Source organism: Pseudopipra pipra, chromosome 2 (assembly GCF_036250125.1).
Source record: "Pseudopipra pipra isolate bDixPip1 chromosome 2, bDixPip1.hap1, whole genome shotgun sequence".
Taxonomy (NCBI): Eukaryota; Metazoa; Chordata; class Aves; order Passeriformes; family Pipridae; genus Pseudopipra; species Pseudopipra pipra.
The window spans coordinates 4,662,804-4,685,545 of record NC_087550.1 but is presented as its reverse complement, the minus strand read 5'-3'; the positions used below and the strand labels follow the sequence as shown (position 1 = coordinate 4,685,545).

At 39.4% G+C, this 22,742-nt stretch overlaps 1 protein-coding gene and 1 long non-coding RNA gene across 14 annotated transcripts in view; one reads left to right on the top strand and one right to left on the bottom strand.

The window, feature by feature from the left end:
• Positions 1 to 22,742, bottom strand: part of POU2F1 (POU class 2 homeobox 1) — a 134,210-nt gene that overhangs the window by 105,017 nt on the left and 6,451 nt on the right. The gene's annotated exons all lie outside the window — the stretch shown is intronic.
• Positions 20,205 to 22,354, top strand: LOC135408328 (uncharacterized). 2 transcript variants are annotated; one of them, XR_010427511.1, is made up of 4 exons: positions 20,205 to 20,465; positions 20,586 to 20,692; positions 21,672 to 21,745; positions 22,218 to 22,354. It is a non-coding gene; the product is annotated as an uncharacterized LOC135408328 (long non-coding RNA). The 2 variants fall into 2 exon arrangements; XR_010427510.1 differs by having other exon boundaries at positions 20,586 to 21,745.

Genomic DNA, 22,742 nt, shown 5'->3' with positions numbered 1-22,742 from the left:
GAAAAAAATCCAACTTGCCATGAAAAGTCAGATTTCAAGGTGATTTTCCTTGCCTTGTAATCTACAAAACAGACTGATAAGAGTCATTGTTATTTAAGTAGTCTTGTTGACATTTTCTCTGCAATTACTATGTTCATAACAGTAGATGCTCATAAAAGAATATACTCCAGGAGGTGAGGTGGGAGCATTAAGAAGCAGTGCCAAAAATAAAAATGGTAGGGCATGTTCTGAATGTGTGTTAATCATCACATATTTGTGTTACACAAGCTAATAAAAATACTTCATGTCAGTGAAAATGCAGAATTAGAAGATGAAAGCAAGCACAAATACCAAACCAAATAGGTATCTCTGAAAATTGTTTATTTGGGAAGAAGTTGGGAGAACATAATTCCAAATTCTAAAAAATACTTGTATACTTTACAATTTCCAGGCAACATAGGCATGAATTATGCTATCCCACATCAATTCTTTTCACCCTTCAAGACTCTGCCATAAAAATCAACTCACCAAAAGATGTCTTTGAAACTATTAGCAAATTTTGTCATTCAAGGACTAACTAAAAGGTTTAGTTGCAATTTTAGGTTTAAGATAGTGTTTTACACTGGTTCCAGTTTTTTATATGCATGCATACATTTCAGTGCTATTTTTAATCTTCTTTTCAGTAAGAAGGGCCTGACTGATGTATTTTTAAAAGGTGTGCAATGCAGAGTTCACATTTTAAAATCTGCCTAGGTCTGAACCTTAGTTCGTACTTTTCATCAGAACTCTGACACAGAGAGCTGTCCAAACTGAAGAAAAATAAATAATCAAGAAGGCTTAAGACTTACATAGCTTTAAAGTCTTGTGGCACGCATTTTCTCATAACTCTGATTTAGCCTTCCTTCCCTGTTTGTTTTTGAAACAAACAGGAAGAAATTATGAACTTCCCTGGGATATACAAGCATAGCTGGGTCATGGAGACAACATGTTGAGAAGAAAACATCTGTATTTCCTTCCCATTCTCTTCCACCTGAAATAAATTCTTTGGCTGCAGTTTGTCTTCTTTTCTGGAAGCATTTACACAGTATCTAATGCTATCCACCACCATGACTACCCCTGGGGCTTTTATGAGGGTGGGAACAATCAGTATAAGAATTACTAGGGACATCAAAGAGACAAAACATTTATTGAAGGGGGAAGAGGAAGAGAGAGTGTGAGGTAACGAGGGTCCTACTGTATTTACCTTATGTGCCAAGCATGTGGACAGCAATAAAAACCATGTAGGGAGCAATTTTGGTCAGAGAAAGAACACGGCAGCCTAATGGGAGGCCTTTGTTCTTCAAAAGGGTCTCCTTTTCCCCTTTTGTGCTTCACTTAATTCATGGCATCTGAGCTGCTCTTGAACTTGACAGACAGAGAGAAGGAGGGGGGAGAGATGGAGAAAGGGGGAGACAGAGACACAAAGAAAGAAAAAAGAAAAAAGGACTTCAAAGAGTTTTCCTTTGAAAATTCAGTTGTGCTGTATGCATTGCTGAAGGTTTTAGATTCAAAAAAGGGCAAAAAACATTTCATATAATTTCATCATGGGGATAAATTGTCCAATGCTCTTATTAAGAAGGCTAGAAGAAAGGAATGGAACAAAAAATTTTAAAAATAAATCTATCTGAGGTAAGGAATATAAATAAAATAGAATTACTCCCCTGGGTGCTTTTTATTTATTTTCATGTTAAATCTTATTCTCAATGGATCCCGATACATTTATCAAAACCTTATCAAAAACATCTGGTTTCCAGCAGTCACCTGAAAGGCATACATTTTCCAAGCAGCCCCATCAGAATTCCCAGCACAGCGATTCCTGCTCGGACAGCGGCGGGAGAGCAGCAGCAGCAGCAGGGCCAGCGCCATCTGGGGGGTGCTGCCCGCGCTCTCCGGCTCGGCACAGACCGCTCCAAAAACCACCCATTCCTCAAAAACCCTTTCTCTTTACTCACAGGGAGAACCAGCACATTTTAACTCTTCAAAAAGACGAGGTGACTCGGGCCTGGTCACCTAAGGAAACAACGCCAGGGTGTCTCCGAGCCCGGCTCCCAAGTTGGGTCCCCTCCTCTCTCCCTGCTCCCAGAGCTCACCAGCAGCAGCTGATATGAGCTCTTGTAATATATTCGGCTTTTCACCCTCTTTAAATATCCATGCCATAGGCAATATTTATATGAAATAATTCATAACTGCAGACTGTGCTTCTCCCAAGCGTTTTTGGTTTTTTTTCTGTCCACTAGACCACTTCCTCCCCGTCGGTGCCGCGTGTCAACTACTTACACATAATTTATATATTCCTTTGTGGGTTTTTATCTCTGATGTATATACTGAAAATGTTTGCCAATAGTATTTGTAATAAAATATGAGATTGGAAAATGCAGAGATTTGTGTCAATACCACAATAAATTATTAACAGTTAATTGTTTTAGCTTAATTCAATAAAAGATTTTTAATGTATGATGATCCTAAGTTGTCCCTTATCAACTATTAACCCATCTCCATCCTGATTTACATCTTCTGACAACCATAAGCATCTACCTAGAGCACGCTATTTCCAGAGTGCAGAGAGTAACATTAAATCCATAATCTAAACTTTCCCACTGGATAATGCTCTCTTCATCACTTGACAATTCTTATTTGAGGACAGATCTTTTCTTCATCTGAACAAAAAGAGGTACCCTAAAACCAAAATTTTAAAATTCATTCCGTAACCTGCAACGCTTCTCTTCCTTTTCCAAATGGCACTATAAAGCACATCTGTTTTTAAGGACATGAATCTTAACTAGCCAGCACAAGGTTAATTTTATTTAAAAGTCAACACACAGTTAGACTATGCAAATGATATGAAAGATGCATTCTCATAAACTGACAGACAAATAAGTCTCCAGCAGATTGCCAGTGCAGCCACTGACACAGAGTTTAGTTGTCACTGAGCTTTATAAAGAGGTTTCTGTCTCATGTTGGCAGCATATTTGTATCCTATTATGATACCTGTGAGGTGACCTGGGAAACACCATGAAATAGAATTGGTAGAAATCTTTCTTTTTCTCAAGCTTGTTTTCTGTTATTACGAACTGTGATTTCTGAAGTAATTATGTGGGTTTTGCTTGGGGTTTTTTAATAATAATAAATTGGGGGAATTCCCCTGAAATGAATTACAGAACCTGCACCTATTATATCAACTTCACATGTGAGACAATGTATTTCAGATTAGGGCAGAAGCAAAAAAAGATGGAAGTAAATAGCTCACAGAGTAATTTAAGTAATTGAAGATAAAAAACTCAATCTGTTTTGTGCACCACGAGTCTCTTTGAGTATTAATTTATAAAACACTTTGAATACTGCCAGTGTTACAGCCATATAAAGCAGCCAGCACTGGAACATTTTGTGATTTACTGATTATAGAAATGTAAAATATTTGAGACTATTATTAACATAACTTTGCATAAAAGAGTTGATTTCAGACATTCTGCTGTCTTCTCTTGGAACTTGTCTGCCTTCACACTTGCTTCATAGCAAGAGGAAGTTAACCTTTGCCACCCAAAAATCTCACACACACCTGAAGAGAACTGCACTCACAAGCACCTGGTGATGCTGGACAGCACTTCAGCTCCTACAGCTGGCAAAGAAAACAGATGAATGACTGCAGAGGCTTACGGCTGCTTACAAGAACTCTCACATATTTAAGAAACCCACACACACAAACATGTCAAAATTACTTTTATTCTGCCAAAAGCCAGAGCTCTGACCACCTCAAACATCTCATTCTGTGAACACTGGCTTGTCTTCTAATTTTTCATACGTTACACGTTTGACCACAGCTTTTCTTATGTTTGGGATGTTTTTGAGGACAGATTTATTGATGTTAACTCTGTAATGTGAGTCCACCTTACTGCCTTCTTTTATGAGCCTTCCTAGGATTCCCCTCCTCCCCTGGCTCAGTTTCAAGGAACTTGCAGAAAAATTTCTAAGCGCACCTGCCTTTTTGCCAAACTGGTCACAGTCAACCAAAAGATCAGAAGTTAATCAGGGAACTGGAAACAGAGATACACCATTAGTTAAGAAGCCAAGTTAAAAATTAGTTACTTCCTGCAATAAGAGATTTGATGTGTATAAAAACTTTCTTCTGGCTTAAGGCTAAAAGTTCCAACAAGTGACTTCTGACAATTCTCAGCCTAAAGAAAGACAGCAAAATTAGCTTTAGGCAGCAGAACACTTCATGTATATGGAAAGAAAATACCAAATATTAGACAAGCAATACCTATCACGATAGTACTGACTGATGTAAGAGTCAAACCACTCCTTCAGTAGACAGGTCCTGAATCAATTTGTCACATGGGAGAACAGGGTGTTAAGCACAGCTTCTGAAGAAAAGACTTGTAGAGAGCAGCTGCCCCTTAATATTTAGGGCAACAAGTAGAGTATAGTCCTACACCACATTTGAACCAGTCATCAAGAAATAGCTCAGAAAGCAACCCAAAAAAATTTCCTGCATTAATCCAGCACACGGATCACAAAAGAGAAGTCATTCATCCTGACACTGACTGGAGGCAGCAGTTGTATTATTTAAAAGTTAAAAAGAAACCTCATCTGTTTATTTTGTTAGCGCAGCTCCCAGGCATATGCTCACTTAGCTTTCAGACAGGGAATATGTATATTGTATAAATAGCTTTCATACAGTCTTCCTTCTCCTGTAATGCACACAGTAATCACCTGTCTACTTAGAGGCTTTCTATTCTAGAAGTCACTATGTAGATTATGTATTCTATCTTAAACTACTTACTTGCCTTAATTGTGCATGTCCACTGGGAATACTTCAGAGAATGTCTCCAGAAATGTTGCCACGCTACCAAAACCAGGTAATTGCTCTCATTTTTTTTTTTATTTTACTTTAAGATACATCATATTTCAGGGCTATAATAGACCCAGAGTAAGAAGCAAAAATAAACCTAATAATAATCATCATCATCATCCCTCCACATTCTCATCCTCTTCTCACTTTTCTGACATTCTTTCCTGATCAAACCACAGTCCCACCTCCTATAGGCGTCTGTAGAGAAAGACTACAAAATCAAACCAGAACTAAAAACAATCAGGCAAAACCATTTCTTCATTACAAAGACACTTTACTTATATCAGATTGCTTCTTTAAAGAGAACCTCACACAAACCAGAAACACAAAGGCGAAGCCACAAAATTTTCCCAGAGCAAATGCTCCCTCTGCTTCCATAAGTCAAATGGTTACTATGTGACACATCAGGAGAATTGGGTCCCCTGCTTGATACAGAGAAAAAGCAACCCTTGAATGAGGGACACATTTTCACTCAATCAACAAATTGAACAGGTATATTTTAATTGTTCAATTACAAAACAAAACATTCAGAAAACTAAGTCAAAGAGGCAAGGGGATACCCTTTGTTGGGGGCCAGATATCAGATGAACTAACAGGAAACTGCAATAGAAGTAACTTTTCTGCAGGATTTAAAAGCCAATGTGATTGGAGAAGCCATAGCATAGATAAAACCCATCCTCAAAAAAAGAGACCATCAGGAGGGAAGAAAGTGTCATCTTCAACAAATTCCAAAATACGAACCCCTCGACTTGGTTGGTACGAGATCCTTCACCGTGACAAATTCTGCCCTTGACACTTTGCTAACTAGCAAGCCCTGAACAATCAGGAGATTCTGCAGCAATATTAAGCCAGTTGAGTTATTTTGTCTTCCAAGACTTGTCAGTTCAAAAGTCAAATAAAACCAGTGTGGCTGAACACCTGCTCAACAGCTATTCCCATCTTTTCAAGAAGGTCTCTTGAAGAAGGGAATGGCTGCCCAGACAGCTCAGCTTTTCTTACATGCATACTTTTATTTGGAGGTAGACTTGCTACTGACACCAAGGAAGCAGAAAAACACTGGGCAGTTGCTGTATGAATTTTCCCAAAGCCAACATTGCCAAACACCCTCCAATTTGTGAGCTGCAAACCCGCCCTTTTATTCGGCCTCCCCATCCTTCTCTCGCAGCAGCTGTGGCCGCTGCAAAAAGAGAAGCTATTGTTTGAGTGATGGAGATGGATACACTGCTGCTTACACAAACAAATGGATAGTGCTTCTGCCCCCTCAAAAAGTAAGATTTGGTCCATGCAGAGCAGAATTTGTTAAGTGGTCTCGAAGTTTGCCGAGGAGTTGCTGTAAGCTTCCCAAACCCGGTACCGCAGAACCACATCCTTATCAAAAACAGTCAAATGCAGCTTATGGAAACAGCAGCCTTGAGATCTATGGCTTCAGTGTAATCCAAAGGCTTCAGTTAAAGGCAGTTAAAAACTGCATATTGTTTTACTACATCTTGATAACACCACTGTCCATTTTTCGCACCAGAAGAACAATATCTCCCTGACACCTTGTCTAAAGTTTCTCTACCACAAGAGTCTACCTTTTGTCTTGGCATGACACAACTTCCATGTCAACTAAAGAAACCCTTCATGCTTATTTTAGAGAAGCTGGGAGACTCATAAAGGAAACTAGAGTAGAGGAAACAACTTCCCTCATGACAAGGCTTTGTGCACTGTATGCTAATGGGTTTTTAAACACAGACTGACTCATTTCCTGCCAATTTATTCAAACTTATTTTACTATACTGAGATGCCAACAGCAAACATTTGACAGCAACTGATTAAAGGTATCACAGATACATGGTTATTGCTTCACAACAGCAGCAGCACACATCATGCAGTTTACAAATGCCATGTAGGAAGAGCATTCCTTAAGTCCTTCTGACAACTTCTTCAGTGCACTGCTGGTGACTCCTCACTCAGCTATTACCCCACGTATCAGTAACTGATGGGGGTTAATAATGAAGGGTGCCTTTAGAGGAGCATTCACTATTAATTCCACCAGGAAAGCATGTTGCTACAACAGCTTTTATACCTGTATGGCTTTTCTTTTTCAGGAATCTGATGTAACAGAGCCAAAGCCTTCTTGGTAGCCATACTTTTCTGTTCTCATCAATTCTGATTTTTGAGAATTCAAAGGAAAGATATTTTTTTCATCAGTGCTAGATTACTATATCTGTGATTTTTTACGTGTTAGTGAGCTCTAAAATATCCAAGAGAACTATCCAAAGCTAACCAAACAGCACAATGCAGATATCTGACAGCAATCAGAAGATTAAAGCCTGACCAGACAGTGCAAAACAAGCCAACTGCTGCAAAGGGTTACTGTAGCTTGAATAACGCTCTCTGAAAACTACAAATTGAATATTGAATAACATAAAGCAGGTGGGGGATTTCAGAGGAAGAAAAAAATCCTAATCTAAAAATTGCAATCAAGACACTTGCTATTTCTTGGGCAGGAAAAGTAAAAGAAAACACTTTTGTATATTGAGCCATATCCACTCTGAAGTATCTTTTATCAGTGGGACAACACTGGGGATTACTTACACAAGCACTTAAATGAATTATTAGGGGAAGAAGGGGAAAATTGTGTATCTCTTACTGCACATTTATACAGCGTATTTTATCTAATGGTTACAAAATACATGCTAAATGTTAAAATCTTAAGCACCCAACAAGGCAGGATATCATTTAGGATTTTGGTTTGGGGGTGGTTTTCTGCTTGGTTTCTGTTTGTTTGTCATTTTGTTTTATTTCTTTGTTTGGGTTTTTAACTTGAAAAAAAGCTAAAGCAAATCAAAATCCTGCAACTTGAGAAACTGAGGAACACATAAGCAAGGAAACTTGCTAAGATACCATTTAGAGGCAGCATAAACCAGTGACAATCTCTGCTCAGTTCTCTGAATTTACTCACATTAACATATTTAAAAGCAGCATAGTAATATTTTATTTGGCAAATCAACCCTTATTTTAAGGGGTTTACTTCATTTCATGTTTTGCTTTGCTATGGAACCGAGTACCTCAGAGTTTCCCTTGCTCTGTCAACACACAAGTTTGTTGCCAAAACAATACTGCAAACCACTTCTTTTATTACATATTCTGTATCTTATTTCTTTGCTCCTCAGTTAACAGCATGATAGTTATCCCACTGAACTGGTTTTCTTATTTCCCATCTCACAGCATCCAAAACCCTTAAATAGCAATACATTATGTGCCTGGAATACCTTCAGCTGAATATGTGCAGAGTAAACACACACAGCCTTAATGCAGGGAAGAAACAGCAACACCTCAGGGCAGAATTATGTTTGAGGGAAAAGGGGAAGATCTGCTAATACTTATGAAACAACACCCCTCAAGGAATTGCAGCTGAGACAAAAGAATCCCTAACCAACAATAAAATTAAAATTTGGTGATGACGCCAAGAGTTGCAACGATCCTGCAATAGGCAGTGCCTCTCACTGCTGGCTCCAAGATCAAAGCTCAGAGACCTGGAAGTCTCTCACTTGAAAAGCAGAAAGACAGTGCTAAGACCTTTGGTTTATTATGCCCCTTTGAAAGGCTGAACTTTTCAGCTAATTTCCACAAATTTCTGATTTAAAAGAGATAATATCCAGCCTATTTTCATGGCTAGAATTGCTGTACAGTGCGACAAAGGAATTTTTAACTACCCCTATTCATCCCCCCATCAGCTTTTATTCTTTTATCCTTATAGATCTTCAAGTTTCACCATAATCCTGATGAATGGACATGCTGTTCCCCAAGATCTACACGCAAAACCGAGTTCTTAACTGTGACTGAATTATAATAGGATGAATCATATGAATGAATTATAACAGCATTCCTAGACCCTCTGTTACTGTCACGATGTCATTAAATTAATTTGAGATACTATAGCTTGAAATACTTTCTCCTTTTAGATGAAGAGCAAGTGTGTACTTCACATTTTTGCTGGATTACACCCATTCACAGCACGGCACTGAAGGAAGCCAAAGCTGTTTTAACTCTTACAAGATCCCCATTCCAAAATGAAACAAAGTAATTGAAACTATGGCTACTTCATAAGAGGACCAGACTTCATCTTATGATATAATTTCCCCTCAAGTTGTTGTTAAACAGCATAACTGATAAAATATCTGTTGTATAAGGGCAAGCAGTCAGCTGACATTCCACCAAATGGAAGAGGAAATCAGAGAGTCCTCATTTCTTCTCTGCACATGAGGATCACTTATTATGGTAGCCCTGAGACAGAACAGCGGGCACCAAGAGCTGGGTTCTCAGGAAGAAAGGTAGGAAGTGTCATATCATTTCTCACTATTTGTCCACTCAGTTTTACCTTGAATTAAAGCCCATCACACTGACGAGTCTCCTCTAAGAAGCAGAGCTCGTCCTTGCAGCATCAGCCTCACATCCAAGAGCAGAAAGGCAGATGGTACCTTTGAATTGCTACTCAACTGAGAGGTGCTCTAAAACTGCCATCACCTGAAAACCCAGGGAAGGGCACTTCCAAGTGGCTGTTTTAAATACCAGAATGCATCATGTTGCAGCAAATGTCTATAAAAATCTGTTTCTACTACAAATGCAAGTTTGGCACTCAACTCTTCAGCTTTGCACTGTGCTGCCAGTTTACAGACCCAACTTGTAATGCATTTACAGACTCTCTATTTCTACAGGGACTTTCTGGGGGTAAAAAAAACCCTCCTTGTTATAACACTATAAATACAAAATAGGCTTTTATTACTGTAAACTTGGACTATCTTTTGAAATCAAAGGGTCATAAGACTTTGTGTGCCAAACATTTCTTTCTGCTAACTGGAAGCATCAATGCTACAAAGCAGCCTGAATAGCATGTTTTTCTACCCCCAACCTTGAGTCTTTAACAGCACCAAATATTCTTATCTGAACAATCTGTGTCTACAGAGCTCGCCTGTATTTAGAAATTACACCTGGTTATTAAGCAGCTTCCTGTCCCAATTCCCATTTCAAAATACTTTTAACTCGCTCACAGGTAGAATACACATCAGTGCTGCTGCTCAAAGTCACCAGAAACACTGGCTTTAGGAAAAAACTATTTACATGAAAGCCATCATCTGCCTTAACCACCCAACGATTCCACTGTATAAAAATCATGAGTTGCCTAGCAGAAATGCTCTATCCCAGTGTTGTCCAAGTGGATCCCAATAAAACCTACAAAGTTACTCCAAATAGGATACAAGTATCCTGTAGCAGGAAAAAAAAAAAAAAAGCTCTCATAACCAATGAGCAAGGTCAGGAGTCAGTCACATCAGATACACAGTATTTCATCTATGATCACCTGGTTGCTGAAGTACTTCCTTATTTCTGTCCTGTGGTTTTCGGGAAGGGAAGAGGAAAAACAAAATACATTGACACTCCTTGTAGAAACATTTCCACAGAAAAAAAAAAAAAGGACCCCACACCAAAATATTATTTAAATGTGATTAACCCCACCCCCATTGCCAAGAGAAAACAGTAATTGAAGCCTAGCAATACATACCTCACTCAAGCTTTTTATTCACAAGATGGGGTGGAGTGCCCTTGTGCAGACACTACTCTGTCCTAAGCACCCTGAAACCACTTGGCATGGCTTTATTTTTGCTTTCAATTTACTTGGGCTTCAGGGGAAAAAAAAAAAAAGAGGGAAAAAAATTTCTCTAAAAAGATCATTAAAATTAATTGACCAAAAATACAGTGAGACATAGTGTTAAAAAAAAAAAAAAGGTAAAACTGAACAGAATCAGAGATTGTGTCAACCGAACCAAGTCTGCGTCAGAGAGGACAAACCTCAGAGGAAAGACATCAGAAGAGGAATTACATTTCTAGGATAAAGATGAGGGGTGAACATGAGAGAAAAATGAGAGGAAAACTGTGTAAGGTTGCACTCACACAAGCCAAAAAAAAAAAAAATCCATCTCTATTCTTTCCCTTCTGAAAGGCCATAAAGAATAATACTCCAGCTGTTAATTTTAAGATGGCTTTGCTTTCTTTTTTCTTTTTGGAACTTGAAAAGTGATTTCAAACCAGTTCTTACCGTTTCCTCCCCTCATTAGAAAATTCTGATCACACAACTAAAAGCACTGACACCTGGATGAACTGAACTGCTTGCCAGTGTTACAGCAGGAAAAAAAGAGGAGGAGAATTCATCAATTGCACTACTGAATATGAGTTCATTTATACAGAAAAAATGCGCATCTTATTGAATGAAAGCAATATGAAAGTAAAAACGCCTCTGCAGCAGCACAGCAGACCAGTATTTAAACAGCTGAGTGTTCAGGATAGCTTTTATAAATTCTGAAAGGGAAATAAATCCAACACGACTTCTCAAGCAAAGGTTCTGGAACAGGAAATATCAAACATTCATGTTCTTTCTTCCTAAGAAGTCTGTATGTCTTCTCCTCATTGTAGACACTGCCCAAATTAAAATACAAACCTACCAACAGAGCTCAACCACTTGAGTTGCACAGTCTCTGGGTTTTAATTTAATTCTGGGTCAAAGAACAAAACTATCATAATGTACGTGTGTTTAGTAAAACATGATGGTAAAGGGAATTCCTTTAGCTTGAAAGAGATCTGTCACACACATAACGCTTTACATGCTCTCAAAACTGAACTCATCCCTAGAAATCACATGTGGAACCTTGTGATCCCCCTCAGAGCCCAAAAAATGCTGTTCCCTCTGCTGTAACGGTTGGGGACATTTAAAGAGAACATCTCAATGATACTTTTCTTCAGTCTGACTAGATACCAACCTTATTTATTATCAACCTTGTTTATTATCCTAATCCTTTAATTCACTGTTTCTACAATTAATTACAGTGTTTGCAAACACTACATGAAAGACAGTGTTCATTGTAAACATTTTTTTTCCTCCTCAGTCAATGCTATCTGAGAAGCAGGAGCCAATGCAAACACCACAAATTTGGGGAGCCAGATGAAATGCCAACCTCTGCCTAACATCTTGAGGTTGCATTACTGCACTTAGGCCAGCTGCTCTACATGCATTAATAGATATCTGAATGACAAAGGAGGAAGCCCAAGGACGCTCAGGTTTCTCCTTCACAGTTTGTGACTCTTCTCTTCAGAAGCATTTACTCCAACAATCCTTGGCAATCACAACCAGGCAGGTACCTCTATCTGCTACTCCACAGATGTGGCCATGACACTCACCCACAGGATGCACTATTTATAAAGAATATGCAGAATATTCCTCTCCTACAGAGCTGTTCTTTCCCTGACGTATCTTTCTCCAAAGCATTTCTGATGGCTTATGCCCATACCTTTGTGCTTCCTCTCCCTTTCCTCCAAATCTTTCCTCCACCCCTGCACTGCAGCAGAAGCATGAGTGTGTTTGCTGAACAAGGAGAGAATCTTAAGCCAGACATCCAAAAGAAAAATGTGTAAACAACACCTCCTTTCCCAAGCCCCCAAACTCCAAAACTATCTAGAGGAAGCAAAACTAGAAACCAGACCAGAACCAGAAACTAGACTAATCTTTGAAAGTTCATTAAGGCATGCTTATTATGCAGCTACACTGACTGCAGAGGGAGCTTCATTAGGCAAAACTCAGTAGGTTCAAATTAGTTAGAGATACACACATTCATAAAGCTCTCTGAAAGAAAAAAAAAGGTACACAATGAACTAGCCTTTTTTGCTTTGTTGTGTATACAGACAACTCTAACAAACTTTTTCTTATTAACCACGTATGTATTTTACTTTTAAAATACAGTTTGTGTGTTAAAAGCTAATTCCCCAAATTTACATCTGTTTTTGAAGAGAAATTCGGGAGTCAAATGTGTTTATCCTGACACCATTTATATAACAGCCTTGAAAATTCCAAAAGAGCTATACAGTAAACCTTTCTATTTAAGTGGGATATCAGGTCAGCTTGTTTCTTCAATTCTGTACCTTAAGTACAGTACCTTCTACTGTGCTTTGGGACAAAACAATGTGCATGGTAACACAGTACTTCAACTACTAATGGTATGCCTCTGTTTCAGTAAAATCATAACTTAGTGTCAAAAGAAGGACAGGAAAGTTTTTTATCAAGGAACAGCTGAAAAAGAATCCCCATTTTTTGAAGAAAACACACTGTATTTCTAGATTTCTGCATGGAAGGCAGTGTTTCACTATTAAAGCAGGCACAGTAATTTCCCAAATTGATGATTCAATGCCTGTAATTTAATGATTGCTGTTGAGACATAATTCATTTTATTATCGATTCATTTAACACCAATATAGAAAGGAAGAAGAAACAATAGTTGAGGTCACCATGAACAAACCCTCATGTAACACAGATGCTGGCAGTTAAGAGTGAGCTGAAAAGTTCTGTGCTTAAGTACAACCAGGGCATCACATCTGATGATTAAACTCAAAGAATGTCAGAGAAGGCTCTGGCAGTAATACATGAAACGAGGAAGCGTCAGTCAATTTTTTTGCTTTCACAACAAGAGGAAAAAAAAGAAAAAAAAAGGCATTTTTATTGTCATAGCACTTCCAGCAAGTTGATTTTAAAAAGGAGATTTCATGCCAAAGTCGGCTGTTTAATCAGATAAAGAAGGCTTTCCTATTTCCCATTGTATAGATCAAGTTGGCTACAGGAGCCACACAGAGCTTTGAGTAGCACATTTTTCCGTGAGGGCTGTATCGTTTGATCATAGCAAAGCACAGGGACTGCTGGGTAATCTGAATCAGAGCTGCAGCAAAAGGGAACCAGGCAGCCTGCTGAGGCCAAGATAACCATGTCACCCCACATCCCAGAGCTCTCCCTGTCCTAGACCTAGGTGTGGAGGGGAATCACCCATCTACCCCCATTTACAAATTTGTCATGGAGGTTTTCACCTGGGTCCCAACTGATGTAAATTTTTAATTCAAAGCTCATCTGTAACAGTTTTAATACATGCTTGCTAAGGCCAGCCCCTCTGTACTGATGAAGATTCTCCTGACTGCTTTCAAAACAATGAATTTCAAACCCCTACAGCTTTGAAAGGCAATATATAGAGTTTTCTTTATAGGCCTTTGCAAGAGATGTAGCAGTTTATGAAGCCAATAAACCCCTGTTCTCTAAAGACAGTCTCTGTTAGAGGACAGGACACATCTACCTGCGATGCTGTTCACAGCCTTCTCTGGCAGACTGGAAGCAGCAAAGGACTGGTTGGTTGGGTCACCTGATATTCAGAAAGATGACAGATGAACCCATTGATAGGCTGATAGGTCAGAAGGGACCCCCGAGCAGGACCAAGTTTAGAAGCTCAGCTTTTCTCCAGGTACTGCCCGGGAAACGCCTCTCTGGCACTTCCAGCCTCCCAACCTTCCTACAGCAGTGAGCAGCCCTTCAAGCCTCCACTTTCTTCTGCTGACTCCTCTTTCCACCAAATTTGGCTCTGGACTGTGAAGCAGGCACTGCAAAAAGACACATCCAAGCATTTTAACTCTTTCCACTGAAATCCAGCTGAAACTGCTGACCTGGAGAAAAGTTCTCCAAAGCATCAACCAAAACAGCACCAAACCACACACATCAGGCCTAGACACTGAACAAACACAAACTCAAGCCACCACCTGTCATTTTATCCCAAAATGCAAGATGGATACTTTCCCATACTTTCACCAATATTGCCATTTTTCCATGCACTACCAGTATTGGTAATAACCTATAAAGTCAGTTCTACAGGCCCTGGACGAACAGAACGTGTAGAAGACTGCAATGTGAACTCAGCACTAATGGTCTGTACTTGGTTTATGCTGTACTGTTAAGCAGAAGCAAGAGCACTAACTGAGGCAATTCCAATTTGCTCTATTTTCCAAGTCCCAGTGGGCAAAAACACAACTGGTTCTCATAGAAGCACTTGGAGTGCAATAAAAGAGAGCGCTGAAAGTTTAGGTGGTTTCATTCAGTAAGTCTAAACGAAAACAGTTGGGTGGGTGGTAGTGTTTTCTTGTTGTTGCTCCCTCCCACATCATCATCCCAGCCTCTTAAATGTTGATTTTGAGGAAAGTGCAGCGGGTTCCTTTCTGCCCTCCTGCTGCACACAGGCCATGTGCCCACACAGTCATGGGAGAGAACAAGGGACTCACACGGCAAAATTTTGTTTCGCTTTTTCCGTTCCAAGTTCCCTTTCACTTTCACACACTGACATATTGCAGATTTGCTCACTTTTCCTAAGCATTCCAAAAAAACTATTACACTCTCCTTTCGCTTCTTCAGAAGAACTGCCACTGCCAACACACCTGCAGTCCTGAGCTTTAAATTCCATATATATTTGGTCTGGTATTAACCACCATAATACTATTTCTAAATGCAACACTCATTCATGCAAATACTGCTGGGAACTGAGTGATCCAACCTCCACATGACTAAAAACTTAGTTTTGAGTTAGCAATTTTTCATGCACGGTTATATTAGTTTGCCATTAAGAAAGCTCCTATTCCTTTGAAAAGCTCAAGCCTAGAATCCTAGACTAGCCCAGGCTGGAAGGAACCTGAAGAAATCACCTGGTCCAGCCTTCTGTGGGAAAGAAAGCCTAGATGAGATCCTCTAGTTCCATGTCCAATTGCATCTTGAAAACCTACATATTTAGGAAAACCCTAATGTTTACAAATTAACAGAAACAAACAAACAAATCCCAACACCTAAATTACAAAAGGCTACACTGAGGTGTCTAAAGACAAAAGCTTTAACAAATTAAATCATGCCAGTATTCTTTAAGTAAATAAACCCCTCCATGTGCACAGGCATTATAACAAGATAACAGTGTTTGCAATTTTGAAAAAGCATTTAGAGAATTTAACACAAGCTACCCCATCACCAGCACATTTATGCTGGTTAAAGAAAAGAGCTACTAAGGACAGCTGTTACCAACATAAACCAGGAAATCTTCAGGCACAGGACCTCTTCACTGAGGGAATGGGAACAACCGTACCTGCCACAGTGCTTTGTAGTTTGCTCCATTAGTAGCTCGTTAACAAAAACATCTCAATCACACATTTTAACTCCAGCTGCAGCATGTCACAATTCAACTCTCATGATGTGTTTATCACAAATGACAGGCTACACAGGGTATTATTCCTCTTCTGCAGAAAGACAACTGCAACTTCTTTTTTCCCCGTTCAGTTTTTCATCTCCCTTACGTGCTGTCCCTGACACCCTCCCATTCGCTGGTGGGTGCTTTTCAAGTCTCCACCTTTCTTCAGAGGAGAAAAATATGAAGAGGCCACTTAATTCTAACCTCATCTAAATGGATTTATGCTCAATATAATTTAATGCAAATGATCACTGCAGCAATAAGCCATGGGAAGAAATCAGCACATCCTACAGTTTCTCCTGTTATTAGAAAGGCTTTCCAGCCTTACAACAACATAGGCATTATCTACACACAGAAACTACCTTTGTCAAACTAAGCCAAAGGTGAAGAACCTTTTACTCACCAAGGGCAAAAAAAAGCCTTACAAAAAATACCTGGCATACCACTTTAACACACTCTGCACTATTCACTGATAATGTAAAGTCTGATGGCCCAGGAGTCTCAGGCAACCTTTGAGTTAAGCCAATAAGCCAGTTCTAAACAGACACACAGTTATGTCAACAGGAGAAATGCAGGCCAGTCAAACTCAAATGTTTTTATTGGTATTTTTACTGGGGCTAAATTTGGAAGTCATATCATTTTCAAAAAATAGGAAAAAATGCTAAACACTTCTCTTTTTGACTACCAGAAAGCAACAGAGGGCAGAGTGTGCACTGAACAGTCAGCTCTGCTACCTGTGAAATGGAGGTGCACAACCTGGTGATAAATGGAAGTGCTCAGAGAGCAGAAAACAGGTGACCATTTCCAAAGGCTGATGGGCAGGAAGTTTCCTGCTACAATTTGCAGGTCAAGAAACCCATGAAAAGAGACAGAGAAAACATTTCACCTGCTTCTATAGAGAACAGGACTAAGAAAGGCGAGCCAGGATTGAACAAAATTATTTTGGGAGAAGAGACAAAACAGGACACTGCTACTCTCATTTTGAGTTTTAAAAATACGTTTCTCTCTCAGAATGAAAATAACCACATTTGAGTGATTAAAAAAAAACACGTATTCTCCTCCTCATGCCTATCTGCAAACTTTTTGGACCAGTACAGCTGAATCACGTAACAAACAAGTCACACTATGACATGTAAGTGCTAGAAAGATCTGAAGAAAACTGAAAATAAAGATAAAATACACTGCAGTGAAGTCACTGTACTGGATTCATGACATCATAATTGTTGCCATGGCAACTAGCTAGTATCAAGCACAGAATACTGCCTTCACTGCAGAATCAAGGAGCACTCGTGCTGCCACAAAATAGATGTTCTTATTCGAACAAAAATCCAGCCAACAACACAGGAAATAAGATATTGCTGTAAGTGGCTTGCCTTTTCAATACCTCTTGTTTTGTTCACCTGGTGTGAGACTTGTTAAACACCCTGGCACCTATAAAGAGCTCTGATATACATGATAAAAAGAGCCCAACTGAAAAAATTATCATTTTCTCCCAGTGTTCCTCAATTTCTCTAGTAGAGTAATTCTTCTCTTCGTGTTTCCTCTCCTGTGCATATGACTGCAGTCATATACAACAAGACACATACAAGTTTAGACATGAAATGGGGGGGGAGAGGAACAAAAAACCTCCACCAACAACATTTTCCAGTTCTTACTTCAGCCAGCCAGACACAGTCAAACTGGAAATGTCACGCAGCAGCAGAACTAACTGATAAAGAGCATATTCCACATTTGGAGCCCACAACTCCTTTTGTTTAAAGGCTGCACCAGTCGCTGTTTTCATGCAACGCTTCAAACCCGCACGGCTCCGACAACAGCCCCAGAGTAGCTTTCTTGTAAATAAAAATGTCATCCCTTTTCCTCTAAACAGCCCTGTTTCACGTGAGGAATATCTGCTATTCCCAGCTCCTCACCATTCACGAACACAAAAGCTTCAAAAACTCAAAAGAGCCGCTGCCGATTTATCAGATCGCAATTAATGTTTGTTGACCAGTAGTTAAGTATAAAATGCACAAGTGCCCCATTTGATGCTGCAAGACGAAATAGCTGTTGAAATAAATCACCCAGACACGTGAAGGAAAGTGCACCTGGAAATTAACTTCATATTAACTTGCTGAATAAAAAAAGTCAAGAGTTGCAGGTCAGTAATGCCAGATAGCATTTCACAGTTCAACCTCATGGTTGATTAGCACCAAAGAAATTGTTTTCAAAACAAATTTTAACAAACAGACCACGCTATATAGTAAAGTATACTTATTTGCTACCTCAGTGGTTCTTAAAGAGCAATCTATAAATTACTGCTGGACCAAAGAACACTCCCACAACAACTACATGTAATTAGTCAATGTGTCTAAACAGTTTCAGTACACAATGATGGGGATTTTTTCAGCTTCTAAGAAAACAAAACTGCCCTAGTTACCAATTAAACAGCAGCACCACATCTCCACATTGGCTTCATGCCTTCATAGGCCACTTTCTCCACTGATATCAAGTTCACTAATTACACCAAAACCAAAAGCACTGAAGTAACCTGCCTCTCCAGGCTCTGCTCTCTTCATAAAGAGGGTCAACAAATGAGCAACAAAGTAGAGAACACAAACAATAAAAAAGGAGTTTCAAATTCTGATGATTAGTAGACAGCTGTATCCCATATGCCTCTGTCTTCAGTTTCTCTTGGTATTACTTCACACAACCAAGAATGATGACCGCTACTTGAAGGATGACACCACAAAAATCCCAAGTTTAAACTAATGTTCCACAATGTGCAGTGTACTTAGGAAATTACTAGAGTTGACAACACATTCTAAGGAAATCATGGAGTGTGTCAATCATTCCCTGCCACAGAAACCTAAGGAAATGAACAGTCTTTCACACGTTTTTAAAAACCTTAGGAACAGATGCTGCCTTTGATGACGACTCCAACCATATATCCTAATACACCAAATACACTTAAAACAACTGCCACAAACTCAGAAAACTAAGGAAGTTGATAAAACCTCACACAAGTTACAGGAGAAATGCAGAATTCGCATCTTCTCTGCAATTGAGTATAAATTTAAGTCTCTGTACTATACAACTGGCAAACCTGTTTGTCATATAAATAAGACAAATAGCAATGACATTCCCTTCCTCAGTAGTAAACACAGCACTTCTATCTTTAACTTACACAATATGAAATCACCACTTTATAAGTAATGAAAAATAAAACTACTGTCTGCAGCTGATTTTGCTTTTTGAAAGATTCACAGATTAACTGACTCCTTAAGCAACTAATGTTGCTTCTCTGAGTGCACACAGAAAATTACAGATTATCTCAAGAGTTTAAAAAAGCTTTTTATATAACTTTAAAATGAACTTGTTGAATTAGGTTTCCTCCAACAGTCCTTCTGCTAAGTCTAACTTTTGCTTATGTTAACACTTGACAGGGGAATGCAAATATATAAGTGCTGGCCCACCTCTGTACATGGTATTTTTCCTTGTATTATTCATGTATCACTATTATAACAGAAGCAACAACTGAAAATATTCTGCTAGGATCCTTAGAGATGCCCACAGCACTTGCAAACCTGACTAATGACACCACAACACAAAAAACACTACTTGTCCCTCCTCTCTCCCCCAACAAATCAAGTGGAGAAAGGCTCAGGGATTTAAGATGCCACACAACTATTCTAACTCCTTATGCCTTTATTCAAACTTCCCTACAGCACATTCTTCCCACTGTGGAGAGTTCATCATCCACAATTATAGAAAACTAAAGTGTAAAAGCACTTAAATGCAATGATATGTCATTAAATTTAGCTGCTAGTTCAGAAACACTACAGATATCATTAAAAAATGTTACAAGATGTGCCTGGATCCAGTTTCAATTTTGACTACGTTGAGAACAATATTAAAGAAGTAGTTCATCCTAACACAGGCATGGCAGAAGCACATTCTCTGGAAGTTTTGGGGCACTGGCCTTTAGTCATGCCTTAGTATATTTGGAACAAGTCCCTTATGCATCACTGACCTGAACCACATAATAAGGTGCACCTATGTTGCAACCAGGGTCCAAACCAAATTAAACCATATAATGATAAACCACAGCATTTTCATCTCTCAGAACTGAGAGGAGACATTCTGTGCAATGCTATTGTATCCCACTGTGATGAGAGAAGGAATAGACTTGAAATAAAATTAGCTCAAAAATTACAGATTTCTGCAGTCCCTGTCTGTAGGATAATTCTTGCACTCGAGACCCTCAATTGGTCTTAAGGAGTTGAGAATCTGCTCAGTTGTGGATCTTTTACATGAAGTAGTAACTGAGGCTGAATCATTAACACCCACTCTCTTATCTGCACAAAGTAAGAGAGCAAAAGGAGCTTTCATTTCTCAAGTTCCCTGGTAGGGAAGAAATTAGTAGGAAAGCCCTTGGAGCAACCTCACACTTGTTTCCCAGAGCTGGAACTGTGCAGAGCAGACAAGGAACATCATCTTACCTGAACTCTTTTATGGTGCTCCTGAGCATCTCAGGAGAGGAAAGGAGCCAGGTACAAAATTCAGGATGCACTGGGAAATAAGTGGGAAAGTGTTTTCTTTTTGTTTGAAAGAGAAAACTAAAATCACCATCCAGGTTCTGATCAAACATCTACCTGACCCTCCTCCAAGAGCAGGCACCTAGGAAAGAGTGTAAGAACAGGGCAAGTACAGGGACAGTTCCTTGGATTACATTCCCAAACACCAAGAATTTGCAGCCCGGTACATGACTGAGCCAGAGGTAAAGAACAACATGCAACAGACTGCTCAGCCCTTCTTTGTACCACCTGCACAAACTGGTCCTCAGACTAAACACACAGAAGAGTAAATTCTCCACTGTTCCAAAAGACACTCCTACCCTCCCAAGTTTAGCTAACTTTGTTGCCATAACCTGTCTAACATAACTATATTCTGGCTGAAAGGGCACAGCAGATAATGATAAAGTTTAAGGGCAATGACTTGTAAAAGTTGCAGGCTTCACTTGAGATACTGGAAATACTTGTAGCAATTTACACTGTGTACTTCAGATCAACATAAATTCAATAAACCAGAAAAGTATCACTGGAAAGTTCAGTAACAGCCAAAAAGGGCCACATGTTTCCAACACTAGGAACAGACACCCTCATTCAGAAACAAAGGTTACAAGTGGAAAACTGCTGCTCCCTTTGCCCTTCTACCTCCAGTTTCTTCACACAATCCCAACACATTTCTGCAGGAAGCTGGGACAGTTTTACACAGTCTCTGTCATGGAAAACAGTCCACAAAGTGACAGCTAAATATGTACCCTGCTTATGTTCCCTCTTCTTTTGGGCAGCAGCCCACCCCTAAATTTGATTCACATGAACTGTACCCTCAGGTGTGATGACAAAGCAACTCAGAGGATCCCTCACAGATTTCAATCTGAATTATCTGAGCTACTTCAGGCAGCGCAGATCACACACAGCCTTTCCTAACCCAGCTCATTTGAACTGAAATGGATTAAACAGTACCTGAATGGGAAGACACACCAACAGATGCAGGGGAATAGGAAACTCTGACAGCCAGAAGCTGTAATGTCTTCTGCTGCTGTAACCAAGAGCTGAAGCTGTCCCCAGCCCAAGCTTTCTGGTACTTTTCCCAAAGCATATGTGCATGCCATTGGAGGATGGGGTGGGAAACACTCCCAGAGGAGCTGGTAGGGAAAGGAGATAGCATTTACTGGCATATCCATCTCTCTACAGCCTTGGAAAAAGTGTCTATTTAAACTTATATTTGAAAATTCAAATAACAGTGATAAACTACTGAAGATCATCAGGTAAGAAAAAATCACAAATGCTCAGAAGGGAGTCTCTGCAAACAGAATTCCTGAAAGAAACTTGAATCTCATTTCCCATTCAGCAGACTGTATTAACTAATAATGTAGAAATGAGTGATTCAAACATCTGAGTCATTTCTACCTGTATCCACTGTATATTCCTTCCCTTCAGCTGTATCCAAGTAGTATAAAGCCACAACTTCACACTGGTATGGTCAGGCACAAATTACTAAGTCACGTGGTATTTTTCAAATAAAACTGAATCATCGAAAGGACAAAGAGAACAAACAGCAAAGGAGCTCACTGCAAAAAACATGGTGACTTCCTACCAACCCTCAAAGAAAATGAGGGGAAAAAAGAAACAAGCTACATCTCCAGCCTGATTCAACAGGGGTTTTTACACTTATATTTAAGTCTTCAACTGTATTTACTATTTTAGTAATTCAGATGTTCATATCTTCCTTTTCCAAAGCTTCATGCCCTGTCATACAGTGTCAAACATGCTATATATGCTACTTCATCTCTATACAGCCAAATCAGATTTCTGGGAAGAAAAAAAATAAAAGGAACGATGAGCAAAAGGTTCCTTGTCACGGTATTACAATTTATAGAAAAGATGAATCTGTCTCAGAGTGATCATATTAAGTGGCTGAAGCAGTTATGCTTGGGTTTGGTGAGGGTTCTTTTAAGGCTGCTTTACAGGGATATCAGTCCAAAATTTAGCAGGAGTAATGGTGTCTGTAATTTCCCAAGTCCTTCTGTCAATATGTCCTTTTAAGTCACAGTCCATTTTTAGAGAGGTGTCTCACCGTAAGCAGCACTAAAATAATGGGAACCACTTAAAGGTCTCATCCACAAATTTTTATTTGAGTTTCTGTCCCTGCTACCGTCAATGTAACCATACCTGTGACAGCACAAACTACACCAAATCTTCAGCATCTATTGGTTTCTAAGCTACTCTTCTGCTTAGGTGCAGTTTCTTTTCTGGCTTCAGTGA